Raw genomic sequence first — 16,132 nt, forward strand, 5'->3', positions numbered from 1 at the left:
GTATAAATCAATAAAGGCTCATTCAAGCCAAAATCAAACCAAGACATAAGTCATAAAACCAACTCCAAACCCAAAAATAACATTCCTTAATAATTTTACACATGCTCTCAACTCCAAACCGGGAGAAAAATCACCTAAGTCTCATTGACTCTATCTCATCATGGAGAAATCAAAGAACTAAAGCTGATCCTCTGAAAGTCCATAAGGAAAACATGAAAATAAGTTCATAAGGCATTATCTGGGCATACAAATGGAGATAATCAAGGAATGCAATCCATGCCAATGTTGCCACCAGTCCAAATGAAAATCAAACTAAAATTTCAAAATCCAAGGTATAACTACTTATGATTGAATATTTTGCTCCAAGATGATCCATGTATCGAGAAAAAAAGGCATACTAAATCCAACTCAAGTATATTACTCCCACTGAGTAAATCATCCAAAATTCTCAAAAAAACTGAAACTCGAGGTCAAAACTGAAATAACCAATATGGGGCCAATGGGCTATCATCTGAACACTTATCAACTATAATCCAACCGACGTCAAGAAGACTGAATAAACAACCACAGAGTAGGCTCAACCAACCTATAAATGAAATCTGAATGAAGACAAGTCTAAAACAAAAGTTGCACACAAGCTCTACAACACTGTAAGGACCCAATTTTCTGGAAACAAAATGTCATACGGTGCTCATGATCCCGAAGGACCACAAGCCAACCCTCTACTGATATTTGTACCTGAACACTGCATAGTATAGATAATAAATACGAAAACTAGCCATAAGGTTTAAAACATCTAAAAATACTCAAAATTGAAAACTGAATACTGATACATCTGTCCGAAAAGTGTCTAAACTGTCTGAACTGTAGAGTTGATGGGACATGTCCCCAACTAACTCCATCTACTAAAAATAAATAAAATCTGATACAAAAATGATAAAAGGATCATCCTCGAATGAAGAAGACTTACTGGTACGTCTAGTGCTGCTGGCTGGGACTGAACTGCTAAGGGTACTCTAGATCTAGTGCCTCTGAACCTATGGTGTCAAATAAAACACCATAACGCAAATGCGTCAGTATGAAAATATACCAAGTATGAAGATGAGGAAAGGCTAAATGCAAGGGCCTATGCAGGAACAATTACTTAACTAAATAATCATGAGAGTACTGAATGAGAACACATACATGAATGCACGAACCATAACTGAAATCATCTTGACTCGAAATACTGAAACTCGGATACTACTTTACTTCTATTTGAACTCACTACTAATGCCTGAGATACTGAACACTGAATCATCTGATACTGATAACTGAGTACTGGAGTTGAGATCAGTCTCATCTAGCGAGTGATCTCGAAAACTGATGATACTGAAACTAATTAACTAAATATACTCACATCAATGACTAAATTCAGAGCTTTCTACTCTCAATTAACTGCATCAGAGATCAAACCTCTCTAATAGATGATTTCAGAGTCTACTATTAATGATAAGAAAAGATTATGTCTGAATCTGACAACAAGAATGCTCAACTGAATCTGAGATTGATATCAAGCCTATCTGATGGGTGATCTCAGGATTTGATAATGAGATTATTCAACTGAATTTGAGATTGAGATCAAGCCTATCTGATGGGTGATCTCGGGGTCTGATAATGAGATTACTTAACTGAATATAAGACTGAGATCAAGCCTATCTGACAGGTGATCTCGGGAGCTGATAATGAGATTACTCAACTGAATATGAGACTGAGATCAAGCCTATCTGATAGGTGATCTCGGGATCTAATAATGAGATTACTCAACTAAATCTGAGACTGAGATCAAGCCTATCTGATAGGTGACATCGGGATCTAATAATGAGATTACTTAATTGAATATGAGACTGAGATCGGGCCTATCTGATGGGTGATCTCTAGATTTGATACTGAATAACTTTATATGGGACCAAGCTTATCTGACGGGTGGTCCATAAATCAATAGAACTATCTGAGTTCCTCACTGAGATAGATGACTATATCTGACAGTCCTGATTTCTGAAGATTGATACTAAAATTGTAACTGTGGGAAGTAGTCACTTAACCGACATGCCCCGAATCTCAATTGGTAGGGTCCAACCTGTAACCCCAGCTGGAAGGGTATCAATACCGTGCCACGGGTAAAGACCTCTCTGGTCAAGCCTATCTAATAGGTGACCCTCGCAAGAAGTCAAGCCTAAGGCAATATAATAGTCAAGCCTATCTGACGGGTGACTAGCCTTTCCTGACGGGTGACTCCTGCATCCTGCACTGGCTACGCAGTTTTGGAGTTCAGGGATTGCTCCTAACCACTCTGCCTCTTTAATGGGGAGCCGCCATCCCTGCCCTTGCTCAATACTAGCTCTTACTCCCAACTGAAAGACTCTGAACTGATTCTTAACTGAACACAAACTAAGCTGAATCTGATACTGATCATGTTTCTTGAATGATCTGACTGAGTTAAGCTGAATTTACTTAGTTTCGTATCTGACGGAGTGCTACTGGATCTCGTTATCTAACTGAACAACACTGAGCTTTGAATAGAGTACTCGATTACTACAGAGGTCAGAACTGAACACTTGAATACTACTAGATCTGAGCTGGGTACAGAACTGAGGCTAGATTACTAGCGATACTGAGATTATGGCGATTACGAAGATTACTAAGATTTCTTAAGTTCTGTATTTGTCTGAGAATACAGAGTTCTATAACTCACTGAGTTCTGAGAATCGTGGCTTGATTGAAATTATCGTGAAAATTGACATGGGCTCTAGAATGCAGCTAAACTGTCAGGTATAAATACCCCCAGGACTCGATAACATAAAAGTAAAACATAACCATTCATGAATAATTAAGACCATGGACAATCATTCACCATCACAATCACTAAGGCATCACTTCAAGCATTTAGGAATCCTAAACATGTAATAACATAGGGGGACATGCTATTGGAACATACTCCATTCAACAAGGCCTTGCATCAAGCACTTCGCACATATTTAAGTCTTGGCATGTACCGAAGAACACATAATTGGGGAACTTTAAGTTATCATGTCACAATTCATCCATAAACACTTAGCATGTATTAAAGTCTTAGTATGTATCAAAGACCACAAAATTGGAGAATTTCATGCTATCATGCCACAATTCATTCACTAGGTCTTTTCAACAAACACTTGGCATGCATGGGCTTACACACAATTGGGGATTTCTAGTCAACATGCTATAATGGCTCTAATTCATTCACATAAGTATTTTATCAAGCATATGGGGAGCATGCTTTGCTTATTCAACAATTTCTACACTTAATTGACATGAACACACCACTTAACAAGCAACTTGAAGAGGGTTTATCATGAACATCACATGAATACCACATATAGGGTCAAAGCTTGAAAACCTTGTAAACAAACATGAATCACAACTCAATAATAGCATGAACATCAATTTCAACTCACATGAATCATGAAAACTCATAAACATAAAAGCTTTGAAATTTAGAAAAGGATTCTTGAGCTTCTTGGATGAAAGGGACCCAAGAATCAACATCTACATACCTTAGAGAAACTCTTTCTTGAAAGCCCTTGGAGAGATTCTTGATTTCTCTTGAAGAAGAAGGAAGGGTTTTGATTTTTGTAAAAACCCTAGCTCTTGTTCTTGAACAACTTTGAGAGAAAAAAATGATATTTTGGGTGAAATGAGGCCAAATCCCATGTTAAGGAGTATATATAGGGGTTGGGAAAAAACCCTTTTCGCCCTTAGAATTAAACTGAGAAATCTCGATTTTACATGCTGGTGCGACGCGCCATAATCGTGCCAGCTCACTGGAAATTGGACAATCGGGAAATTGCTTGATGGCGCGATGCAGTGGAATTGCGTTGCCACCTTGGTTGCAAACTGAAAAGGCACCGCGACGCGGTGGAATCGCGTTGGTGCACTGGAAATTGACAATTCTAAAATCAAACCTTGGCGCGACACGCCATAATTGAGAAGGCTCACTGGATTTTGATGATTGCCATTTTGACTGGCTCCGCGATGCGCTAAAGTGCCAGGTGGCACACTGTCTCACTAAAATAGCTCTAACTCTTTGCCTGAGTGTCAGATTTGGGCGAATTGGGTATCGACGAAAAGCTTATTCAATTCTCTACATGACAAAAAGTTGATATTGGAGAAATTCTACACGGTTCAAAATACTTCTCACTAGGGAAGACACTTTTCAACCTTTTAGGGCCAGATTAACACTTCACTGAACACGCTCTAAGGCTCAGACTATGAGAGAATTTAAATCTCAATACCAAGGCTGAATTGCTCGGTCTCAAATATCTTAAACAAAAACTAAGAATGGGTAGGCACTAATGATCCAAATTTATCATACTTCCCAATCACCATTCTAAAGCATCAAGTCAAAACTGAACCAATAAACCTATATCATTACCAACCATTCAAATCGACTTTAGTATCTAAATCTAACATATTCGAGATAAATCATACCAAGCCACAATACAGAAATCATGTAAAAGGGTAAATCGTCGACTGAAAGTGCAAATAACGCATCCCATATCTTTTGGAGGGCATGAGCTATCAAAACATACTCAAAACTTCTCAAGACCTAAAACCACACTAGTGAAGGCAAACACTTTAGCAACTCGGAGAAATGCAATTTAAGCCGGAACTAACCAATACAATACCCCATCTAGTCAAAGAAATAGCCATAAACACATATCATCGAGGAGAATAACTCCACCAAGCCTCACTAGGCCAATCAAATGCTGAAATGGGGATTTCCTGAATCCACCCAAGAACCACATCATCAAAGAAGAAATACCAATCTCAAGGCCAAGGTCAAAGTCGAGACAATCACCAGAGTACCAATAACTCAAGCTAAAGAGTTTCTATTTTTCCAAATTTAGAAGCGGTCACAGGAAAGACCACCTGCCTCTATCTTCCAACTCCTCTAGACAAAACCATATCACAACGACAAAAGAGTATCTAATCTCCACACTAACAACAAGGCAATCCATTACAAAGGAATGAACCCATCAAATCTAAGAGACAAATCCATGACACCTCAATATCGATGTCAAAACCACTATCAGGCGATGAAATAGTCACAACCAAAGAATGGACCTCGAACTAATTAATCTCACAAATGAGTTATATTAAAAGGGATAGCCAAAACACAATCCTTTACAAACTAGGAGGCAAGTCTAAGAATCTCAAACTCAAAATGGGCAACATAACTAAATTCCCGACTCAAATCCACAAAAATCATGAAAGGTCAACTTACCTTCGATACGACAACACGTGCCCGAACAAATCTAATACAGCTAACTAAGAGGGAACACAGTCAACCTCACCATGCTAGGGAAAAGAACTCACCAAATTAGGCTATATCTACTCTAGCCACCAATTAGTATCACAAGAAAATGAAACTCTAACTAGATAACATTAGTCTATACAACTAACTAGCGAGAATCAAATTCATCATGTAACAACATCAAGTAATAATATCAAGTAATATCCATAATTTCACACAGTGGTAGTAATAGCAATAGCAATATCAAGATAAACATTCTGAACAAGTGATACCAAAATGAACATCAATATCATGTACTACTCAAGGGCCACAACAGGGCTAATGTGCCAATATAAATAGGACTCGAACCCAAAACCACACCCATAGGGAAAAAACATCAATATAGATCTACTTCATCCACTACTAAAAGAAATAAACCACGAAGTAGTAATATAATCATGAATTCAATAATAAGGCACATAATGACCGATATAAATTCATCAAGGCATATAATTATCAATGGGTATAAAAACCTCAATACACATAATAAGAGATAAATGTGAGAAGTAAAAATGCACCAATCTTGGAAACATTCGCAGTCACATGACTAACTGGCATAGGGAAAATAAATTTGAACCGGTCTAAATCGGATCGACTAACTGAATCATCAATTGAGGTGCCAAACGCATCATCTATAACTGAAGATGCCACAACATCACGAGCTGATCTAAATGAGCTGAATAACTGGAATTCATGTCAGAGATATTCCCTAGATTAGTAGTCGATCTCTCTATAGTCATAGCATTTCCTGAAGCATCAATATTGAGAGAACACAAACTAAGCCCAAATGGATAGCCAACTGACGCTGAGAGAAATCCGCAAATTTATGTCCAAACTTCCTATATCACAACCTATTTTAGGAACTCTAGGCTGGTGGGGAATACATGCTAACTCTAGCTGATAACTTATCTCATACCAAGGGCATTCTCTGAACGAGTGTCTCATCACAGCACAACTAAACCAAGAATCTAGAATACTTTGAGATACTACCCCTCATAATTCAAAATGGTCACCATGGCTCAAAAAACCATACCATACTCTGACAGTTTGATGGGGACTCAACCCAAATCCTTTTTAGTTACCGCTAAAGATCTTTGATTCCATCTCTGACTCTCTCGTTCGATATTGCACTGAAATTCTGAAAACCCATATTGGAGTCTTATCCGCATCAATTGACAATATCGTATCGTTCTTTGGGGATAGAATAAAGTCAAAGAATATATTCAAGGTTCATATGAATGCGGACACACAATAAGGAGTCATAAAGTGAATTTCCTAAAATGTCACTGTAGCCTCCGAAAGATAGGTTACAGACATCTCCGCACTGATCCGCAGGACTCTGCAAACACTTAGCTCTTGTCCTAATACACCGAAGAAACCTAGGCTCTAATACTAATTTGTCACGACCTAACTTTTCAGGTCATAATGGCGCCTACCATAACCCACCAGTAGGCAAGCCAACCTGTAGTCCAGAATGGCTAGTAACGGACTACTTAATAACATAAGGAAAAGAATGCGGAATATATTAGATAAAGATCAATACATAGATAAATCTCAAAACCTAGTGGTATCAGTACAAGAGATACAAAACATAATAAGAGTATGAAAGTGATATATTAAGGAGAAATATACTTATTCAACTTACCTCTGAATACAACTTAGAGACTAGTCTAATACATAGGAGAGAAATAAGTAATACTCCGAATGTCAGGATCTCACTCTAAGTCTCTAACTCAAGGCTACTCCACACGATGCACACATCAACAGCTATAACTCATATTATGATCTGCAGGCTGCGGAGGTGTAGTATGAGTACCAAACGAATGGTACTCAGTAGGCAACTGCCAATTGAGCTCTAAGGATAAAGTAGATACATACAACATATAAACAAAATGAAAACAACAACCAAGAGTCCATAAATCATGTAATAAGTCAATGAGAATAACAAGGGATAACTATCCTATTCATGTCCAAGAGTCTAACATAATAAGACTAGGGAAGTATCAAGGTGAACTATCTTATTCCAGCTACATTCAATATATGCCAAAGCTATACCGTATATCTCAAGTCAATATACAAATAAAGAGCGAAAGAAAGATATATTATAATATACAAGGCGAAGGAACGACTATACAATATGAACAACAAAGAAAGGGATATCCGATAGTACCATGACTTCATAAAGCTAGATATATATATATATATATATATATATATATATATATATATATATATATATAATACATATAAATAGGAGGTCATCTCAAACATAACCTAGATCGTCATGTTCTTATTTTAAGACCTCATTATAATACTATCAGGATTCAATACCAACATACTCAGGATTTCTAATCCATATGGCTAGACATAGAATAATCGTGCATAGTAATGTGATCATAAGATAGAAAAGGTCAAAGACATACCTCAATCCCAATACCGAATCCATGACTAATCTGTCATAGGCTAGCCATAATAATGGTCATAACAATGATAATAACAATATCAATAACATCGTAAATAACTGGCTACTGCGAATAACCAAATACCTAGCCGAGCCTATGCGTACCCCCACCACCCCAGACTCAAAAGGTTCAATCAACATATAACAACACAAGGCATATTCTTTACCCATTCTATGCAATCGTCCTATACTGGCTGATAGACATAGGTGCATACTGGTGATAGATGATGCACATGTATGAATGAATGCAAAGTATACCATCAATATCATAACTCATAATAACTATCCTCAATAGGACCATCATTATCATAATCAACCTCCAACCTTGTCGGGAATCAATATCACCTCAATAGTATCCTCTGGACTCGAACCAGGTATCAATATCATTATAATATCCTTTGGCCTTGCCGGGAATCAATATCATCTCAATAGTATCCTCCGAACTTGAACCGGGTATCAATAACATTATAATATCCTTCAGTTTTGCCAGGAATCAATATCATCTCAATATTATCCTCCAGACTCAAACCGAGTATAAATATCACCATAATATCCTCCGACCTTATTGGGAATCAATATCATCTCAATAGTATCCTCCAGACTCAAACCGAGTATCAATATCTTTATAATATCTTCCGGCCTTGCTAGGTACCAATGTATCATCATAACTCTCGACACATAAATACATGCATATAATAGGTGCACAGACACAAGCCGATATACTCATAACCATAAAGATGTCTATCTTATCAATACATCCCAACTACTCATTATTAGCTAACCAACACTTACTATTATTAAACTGCTAGTTCGCTAGTCATCACATAACCTCTAGTTATTAGCCAAAACATTATCCTTCACATAATCCTTGTTCACGGGATAAAAACTAACCACTATTCATTTAATAGTCAACATCTAACATCTAGTCTAGGTTCATCATTAGACCAAAACCGTCATTTATCCACCATTCATTATTATCAACTATTCATCCTATTTTTGTTAATCATTACTAGACAACACATTACTACTTGTCGCCTAACCATCTTTTATTAAATGACATTATTCATTAACTGACCATCGTTATCTACCATGTTTCAACTAAGCAAGATTCATTAACTAATAAATTAGCTTCCTAGCCATCAAGAAAAACAACCATAAGATCACATTTCATCTATAATCACATCATTAATAATGGTAAATAATCTTGAACGTACCAAATCTATGCATGTCATCACCAGTATTCAGTCAGTGGAATAATAAGCATCATACTGCATCTTCCTCCATCCTATACCAGAGAGATATGTATACAAACGTATACATATTTATATTCATAAATCACAATCACATCATTCACAACTATAAACACTTCTTGGATATTTAATCAGTACTATAACACGGCCCTTGGCCCATTAATTTATTCGGAATAATCACAACATCATAATCATAGCCTTAGGCCCATATACATTTTCGGAACTCATATCAATAATCATATCCATAAGCCGTAGCATACCTCTAATCATCTCACCTATAGAAGGCATCTCACATATAGGAGACATAATAAATAAATATGTTATCATCTCTCACACTAGAGACATCTCACATCTAGGAGGCATAATACAGATAAATGTGTAATTGTTTATAGGATATCATATATCAATAGGTCATACGTCAAAACACGAGGAATATCGCTTCTCTAGGCCAATTTACATATCCAAAAGGACTATTATCTCCATAGGTCCAATAATCAAGTCTAAGAGGAAATAGCATCTCTATAGGCCACATAATGTATCTAGGAGGAATATCTCTATCTGACCAATATCACTTCCACAAGTAGTATCATAACCATAACTAAATAGCCACAATCTTGAAACATCAATACAAGTTACCAAGTTATGAAGTAACCTTATTCTAAGGTTTACTAGCCTCATCTATGTCTAACATCCGCAACTAAGTCCACAAGACTTAACATAAGCTTAGGCCTAAGTGGGTCGAACGATCTGACTTTTAATCCATAATTTCCATAATTAGGCATACTATGGCCCAAACTAGGCTAAGGCATCTAGTTCATCTTTTATATATCGAGCAAGCCATATTAAAGACTAAGATAGTAACTTCGACTAGAAACAAGGGTACTCAAGTCGACTCTACCAAACTTATGGTTCCAAAACCATCACACTAGCCCAAAAGGCTAAATATACAAATCATGCTTCAAATGCTAAAACCATATTCCAAGAATAGAATTATATCATATTCATGCTACAAATTTACCCAAATTAGAGAGAAGGCAATAGGATTCTACAAGGGTATTAAGTAATTCAACCTACGAGTCAAAACCCCCATCTACTCCCCAAACTTATATGTATAATCAATACTAAGTCATTCTATCCAATATTAATCTTAACATTCACATTCACACGCAATATATATCATACATCATCCATGAAGAAGAGTAGACAGAAGTCTACCTCAAGGCTAAATCGCAAAATCACAGTTCAACCACCACATGCTCGTCTTCACTTCACAATCCCCAAAATGCCATCACACTATCAAAATATAATCTAATCATCAATATGAGTCTAACGATACCCATATTTCACTATTGTGCTTTGGGTCCAAAAACGATACCAAAAACCCTAGTGGGTCCCACATACGGAAATCGCGTTTTCGAGGCCAACCCAATGCTCATACATCACCAAGGAATCATAATCCTCAATGAATTGGTGAAAACAAACCAAATTTAGGGATAAATCAAGTCCTAAGCTAAATTGGGGTTTTGTTTCAATAACTAAGAAATTCACCAATAAAGTGATAAAATCTTACCTTAATCCGGATAATAATCTTGATAAAAGATGTTTACCAAGCTCCCTAGACACCCACAAGACTCAATTTTGAGTTATCATACCTATTTAGGGTTTTAGGCTCTCAAAAATGGTGAAAAACGCGGCTATAGGGTGGTTAAATACCCATACCAGCTTTGGAGATCCGTAGTCCCTGTTTGGGTCATCAGCAAAGTCAAAAACTTATTTTTGACCGTCGAGACTCATTTGGAAACCAAAATATATGATCCAATAGTGAAATTTGAGTGTAAACCACTTTTCAAATTCATTGGAATCATCAAAAATTTTATTCAAGATCATTTCGATAAAAAGTGGATCCTACACCTATTCATTCAAATTTTTAACTTTCCGACCAATAGGTCGAAATGAGCTACAGTGCATTGGGACCCGAACCAAAGGTCTACCTAAACTAAAATTGATATTTTGAATCTACTGGCGTAGTCAGAATTTGCATACGGGATCGTTTCGCTGAAGTTTTCACTCGGTGGCCATTTGGAACCAGTGAAAACTTCTAAAAGGGAACTAGCTCTAAAAACCAAATGAACTGCCCGGTAATCGAACCGTTGGTCCCAGTAAGTCATAAATGACTTGGGGAATCTATAGAGAATCTCAAATGGTAAAGATAAGCATAAATATGAAAAATGACCTGAAGGACCATTACAGTGGAAGATAGGACATGCTAATCCCACACTTCCCGCTCGGTGCTAAATACTATTCCCTTTAATTTGCTACGCTCATTCTTTTGGAAATGTACTTTTAAAATTAGCCTAAGGATTTATCTGAAACCAATTATGCATTTATCTGAGTAAATCTTTAACTAAAGTTGTTCTGAATTCTGTAAACTATAATAAGTTTTAAAGTGGATTCTATTACTAAACTGAGGATCAAAAGATCAAAGCTTTATTGAAATTCTATGAATAATCTGATCAAGGAATGCATAAAGCATCATCTTTCAAATAATAACAATACTCAATCTTGGGATAATATCCCATGCATAAATCTCATGTCAAAATCTTATAAAAATCATGCTTGATAATGAAAGCAATGATAATTCATCTCAAAAGATGGAAATTACTGCAATAGGCATGAAAATATGAAAATAGACATGCAATTCATCTTTAAAATTTCATCAAAACTCAAAATCTTGCAATTAGAAATAATGGGTATGAACCCTAATTTAAATCTCATGTAATTTCATTTAAAATCATGCAAATTTGTAATTGAAAACTAATTTTAGGCACAAGGACGAAAGAATTGTCCTTTTTCATAACCCCACATACCTTGATAGGTGATTAGATGAAGAATCTTGAGTTGTTGATTTCTAATTGAGTTCTTGGATATGAGTTCTTAATTATCTTGTCTTGAGAATCCTCAATTTAGAGCTTTCTTGGAGAATCTATGGAGGATTTTGATTTCTTGGAGAAGAAGGTTTGGAGCTCTAGTGTTTTGCTTGAGAGAAAATTGATGAATAATGAGCATAATAGGCTTAGAATGGGTTTAATCTTGTGTTTTGGATGGATTTGGGGCCTTGAGAATTGACCAAAATAGCCCCTTTAACTTCTAAATGGAACTGGAGAAAGGGAACTGAAAATCCCAATTTAGGGGGCCACCGCGACGCGCCACTATCACAGTGGCTCACTGAAAATTGACAACTAGGAAATGGGTGACCTCGTGATGCGGAGCTATCGCGTTGTCTGGCCGGATTTTGACAATTGGGACCTGAAACTTCAACGTGATGCACCATAATCGCTGTGTCCTATAGAAATGCCAATTTGGCCTTCGACGCGATGCGCCAACATTGCGTTGGTCTACTGGAATGGGACAATTAGAAAATTGGGTTTTTTCATGATGCGGGACTATCACGGAGGGTCACTGAAATTTGACGATTATCATTTTGCCCACCTCGTCGACGCTCCAAGTGCCCAGGTTGTAATGACCCTTCAGGTCATTTGTCTTGTTCTTGCTTATTTTTGCCTATAGAGCTCCTCCATAGCCATCCCAAGTCATTAATGACTTACTTGAACCAATAGTGCGGTTACCTGATGGTTCGTTTGGTTTTTAGAACCACTTTTCCAATTTAAAATCTTCGTCGATTCCGAATGGCCGTCGAGCAAAAAATTAAGTAAAATGATTTTGAATGCAAATTTTGACTACGCCAGTAACTATGTAATATCGATTTTAGGATAGATAAACCCTTGGTTTGAATCCCATAGCACCCGAGCTCATTTCTACTCATTAGTCGAAAAAGTCAAAATCGAAATATATGGGTGTGGGACCCACAAGTAGTCTAAATAACCTCGTATGGAAAATATGAGTTCACCGATGCGTCCGGAATGTCAAAATTAGTGGGGTTACATAATTCGTTTGTAAACAGTGGAGTCCGAATGAGTTCGGGAGGTCAAAAATAAATTTTGAACTTGCGGGCCCATCTAAAACTGTATAAAGGGGTTTTTTTTTTTCAGATTTTGGGGCATTCTTCACTTCTATTAGAACCCTAGCAGCCTTAGGAGATTGGTAACGAAAAAATGTGTCTTGTGGGTTGATTGGAAGCTTAACAACTTGTATAATCCATCTTTTTACTACAAATCCAAGGTAAGAATTCCTTTAATTTGGTATTAATTTCATGGTTTCTTGACTTAAAACCTTCAAATAATTTGATTCAATCACTCAATTTTGGGGCCACAATTGACCCACAATGATTTAGGGTATCCGGGCACCATCACAATATCAACGTATTCCTCCGGATTCATCTGCATCATCATAATATCACACATTCTTCCAGACTCGAACCGGGCATCATCATAATATTACATATTCCTCGGACTCGAATCGGACATCATCATAATATCACATATTCCTCTGGACTCGAATCGGGAATCATTATAATATCACATATTCCTCCGGACTCGAACCGGACATCATCATAATATCACATATTCCTCCGGATACAACAACATAAATCCAAATGCATAGCCAAACCAATAAGCATACACAAAAGCACACAATATATAGAGAAATAGGAATGTGGGATAATACTTGCCATTTTACCTTACTAATAAGCTTCACACGTAATATGAGCATCAACAAGAGCATGAGTATTTACCAAACATGCACATTAATCACTTAACAAGGGTGTTCGAGTCATGATCACGAGACCAGTAAGAAGATATCAACCAAACTACTTCACTCTTTTCAAGGTATCACAATACTGTATATTAGTTCACTATTGGTAGAGCAGCTGACAAAGTTTAGTGGAATCTCAAAAGGAGAAGTCATGGTAAACATTTGCATGCAACAATACAAATGACATGTAATTCCAACACTTTAAACAGTAAGATCAAGTACATAGTATATAGTCTTTGTATATCATCAATACTGTATGCCAACATTTTACGTTGAGTGTCAATTGTGTCTGCGTAAAGTTGTTCATGTGGATCAAATGTCATTTTCACTAAAACATTTCCTTCTCTTCTAGATAAATAATATGATCCATCTAAGCTTTTTCCTATATGAATTGAATTGTGTTATATATCTACCGCAATACTTTCATTCATGTGTTCTTGTATATACATCTTCAAGTATAATTCAAGTTTCACATACATATATATTTAATAGTCCAACATCATTTGAATGACTTTGTTCTTTGCAATATCTTATCTACTAAATATGTGTAGTAATCTAAAGCAATCACTGGCTGGAGGCAACCTACTTTTGAGAAGTCTTAAATTATGATGCAATTGATATAGCTGATATCGCAACAGGTACGCTAATAGTTCTTATAGAGCAAACCGAGGAAGAGTCTTATTTAAGCTAGAATGTTCAAATAAATAATTATTTTTTTATGCATAAACCAAGAAAGAAAACTGATGGGCTACTTTAAGGAAAGTAACGAGCTATGATTAGTAACATGATCCTGTTTAGATCTCACATAGTGTACGAAAGGACCTCATATTCATAAAGCCGATATTAAGTAATGATCCTGTTTAGATCTCACATAGTGTACGAAAGGACCTCATATTCATGAAGCCGATATTAAGTAACCAAATTATGAGGTCTCTCTTGATATATTGTTATTGGTTTCTTGTTCCAAATCACTATATAAGGGGTGTGACCCTTGTTGATGGTAAATTAGCTACTAGAGGAAATTTACATCTAATATTAAGGCTTAGCGTTATGGGTAAACTTGCATAAAAATTCAAGAGCTAACCTATATATATACTTGACTTGAATAAGAGGGTATATTATAAAATCTTGCCTAGTAAGGTGGCTTATGTAGACATGGAAACTAGTCCTTAAGGTTGTGACATGCTTAGTGATGATGGATCTAGTATTGCGTTATGGTTAGTTAAATTATCTCCTAACACGTGAAGTTGGGGTGGCTTAGTTGATAACTCATGTCATGATGATGCTAGTTAAAGAATAGCCTTATGATAGTTGAATAACCTATACTATGGGTGGTTTGTAGTTTTTTTTCCTAATTTGATGACTAGTGATTTTAAGACTTGTAATCTTTTGACTTTTGAAAAATAAGGTTAATTAGTATGGACTTCGCGGTATTTTTCAATGAATTATAGAACTAATGATTACATACCTATGCGAACAATGTTGCTTTCTTTTATGTTGAATTACGGTATGGGTACTTGGAAGTGGATTTCGGTAATGAGCCATGGCGGGGTTGTGCTACCTGCGATTTTCGGTAAATTGATGAAGTAGTTGTGCTTTATTGTATTATTGGTTGTATTCTTTGGTGTATTCTCTGGTGGTATTGGACGCCGTGATGAGTTCTTTGTTTTTCTCTCTTTCGTGTACTTCCCAGCGGTATGGGACATAGTGGTAAGTTCTTGTGTTTGTGTTCTAAAGATGGTTGATGATGATTATGGCAATTAGATGCCTTGCGATTGTGTATATGGCTTTATGTTTTCTAAATGATACTCAGTTGTTATGGATATTATGGAGTATATAGAGATAGTATGTCATGTTATTGCTTTAGTAGTATAGATGTTGTTACATTGGTGTCAAAGCAGATTCAGGTTCGATCCTATTCCTTGACTGTAAGATTATTGTCTTACTTTATATCGTCTGCCTACTGAATACTCGTGTTTTGGTACTCATACTACACTTCAGTACCTTTTTGGTGTAGACCCAGGTCCTAGTTGCCACCGTTGAGCTAGTTCGTGCGAGTTGACTATTCGGAGACAGGGTGAACTCTTGGAGATCGAACTGTCCTCTTTCCCTTCTATCCTTATTTGTCTTTTGTTTTCGAGACAAATGTATGAGATTATTTAAGACATTTTAGATTCTGAGATTGTAAATTCCCCTTGTCAAGTTTAGAACCTCTTGTATTAATAGTATCAGGTCGTAGGATTTGTGTTTGAATATTGGTTATCCTTAGGTGTAAAAATGTTGTTGTTATATATTGTGTTCTTATATAGAGTCCATGTTGGACGTTCTTACCGAGGT

This window comes from Capsicum annuum, chromosome 11, assembly GCF_002878395.1.
Source record: "Capsicum annuum cultivar UCD-10X-F1 chromosome 11, UCD10Xv1.1, whole genome shotgun sequence".
Taxonomy (NCBI): Eukaryota; Viridiplantae; Streptophyta; class Magnoliopsida; order Solanales; family Solanaceae; genus Capsicum; species Capsicum annuum.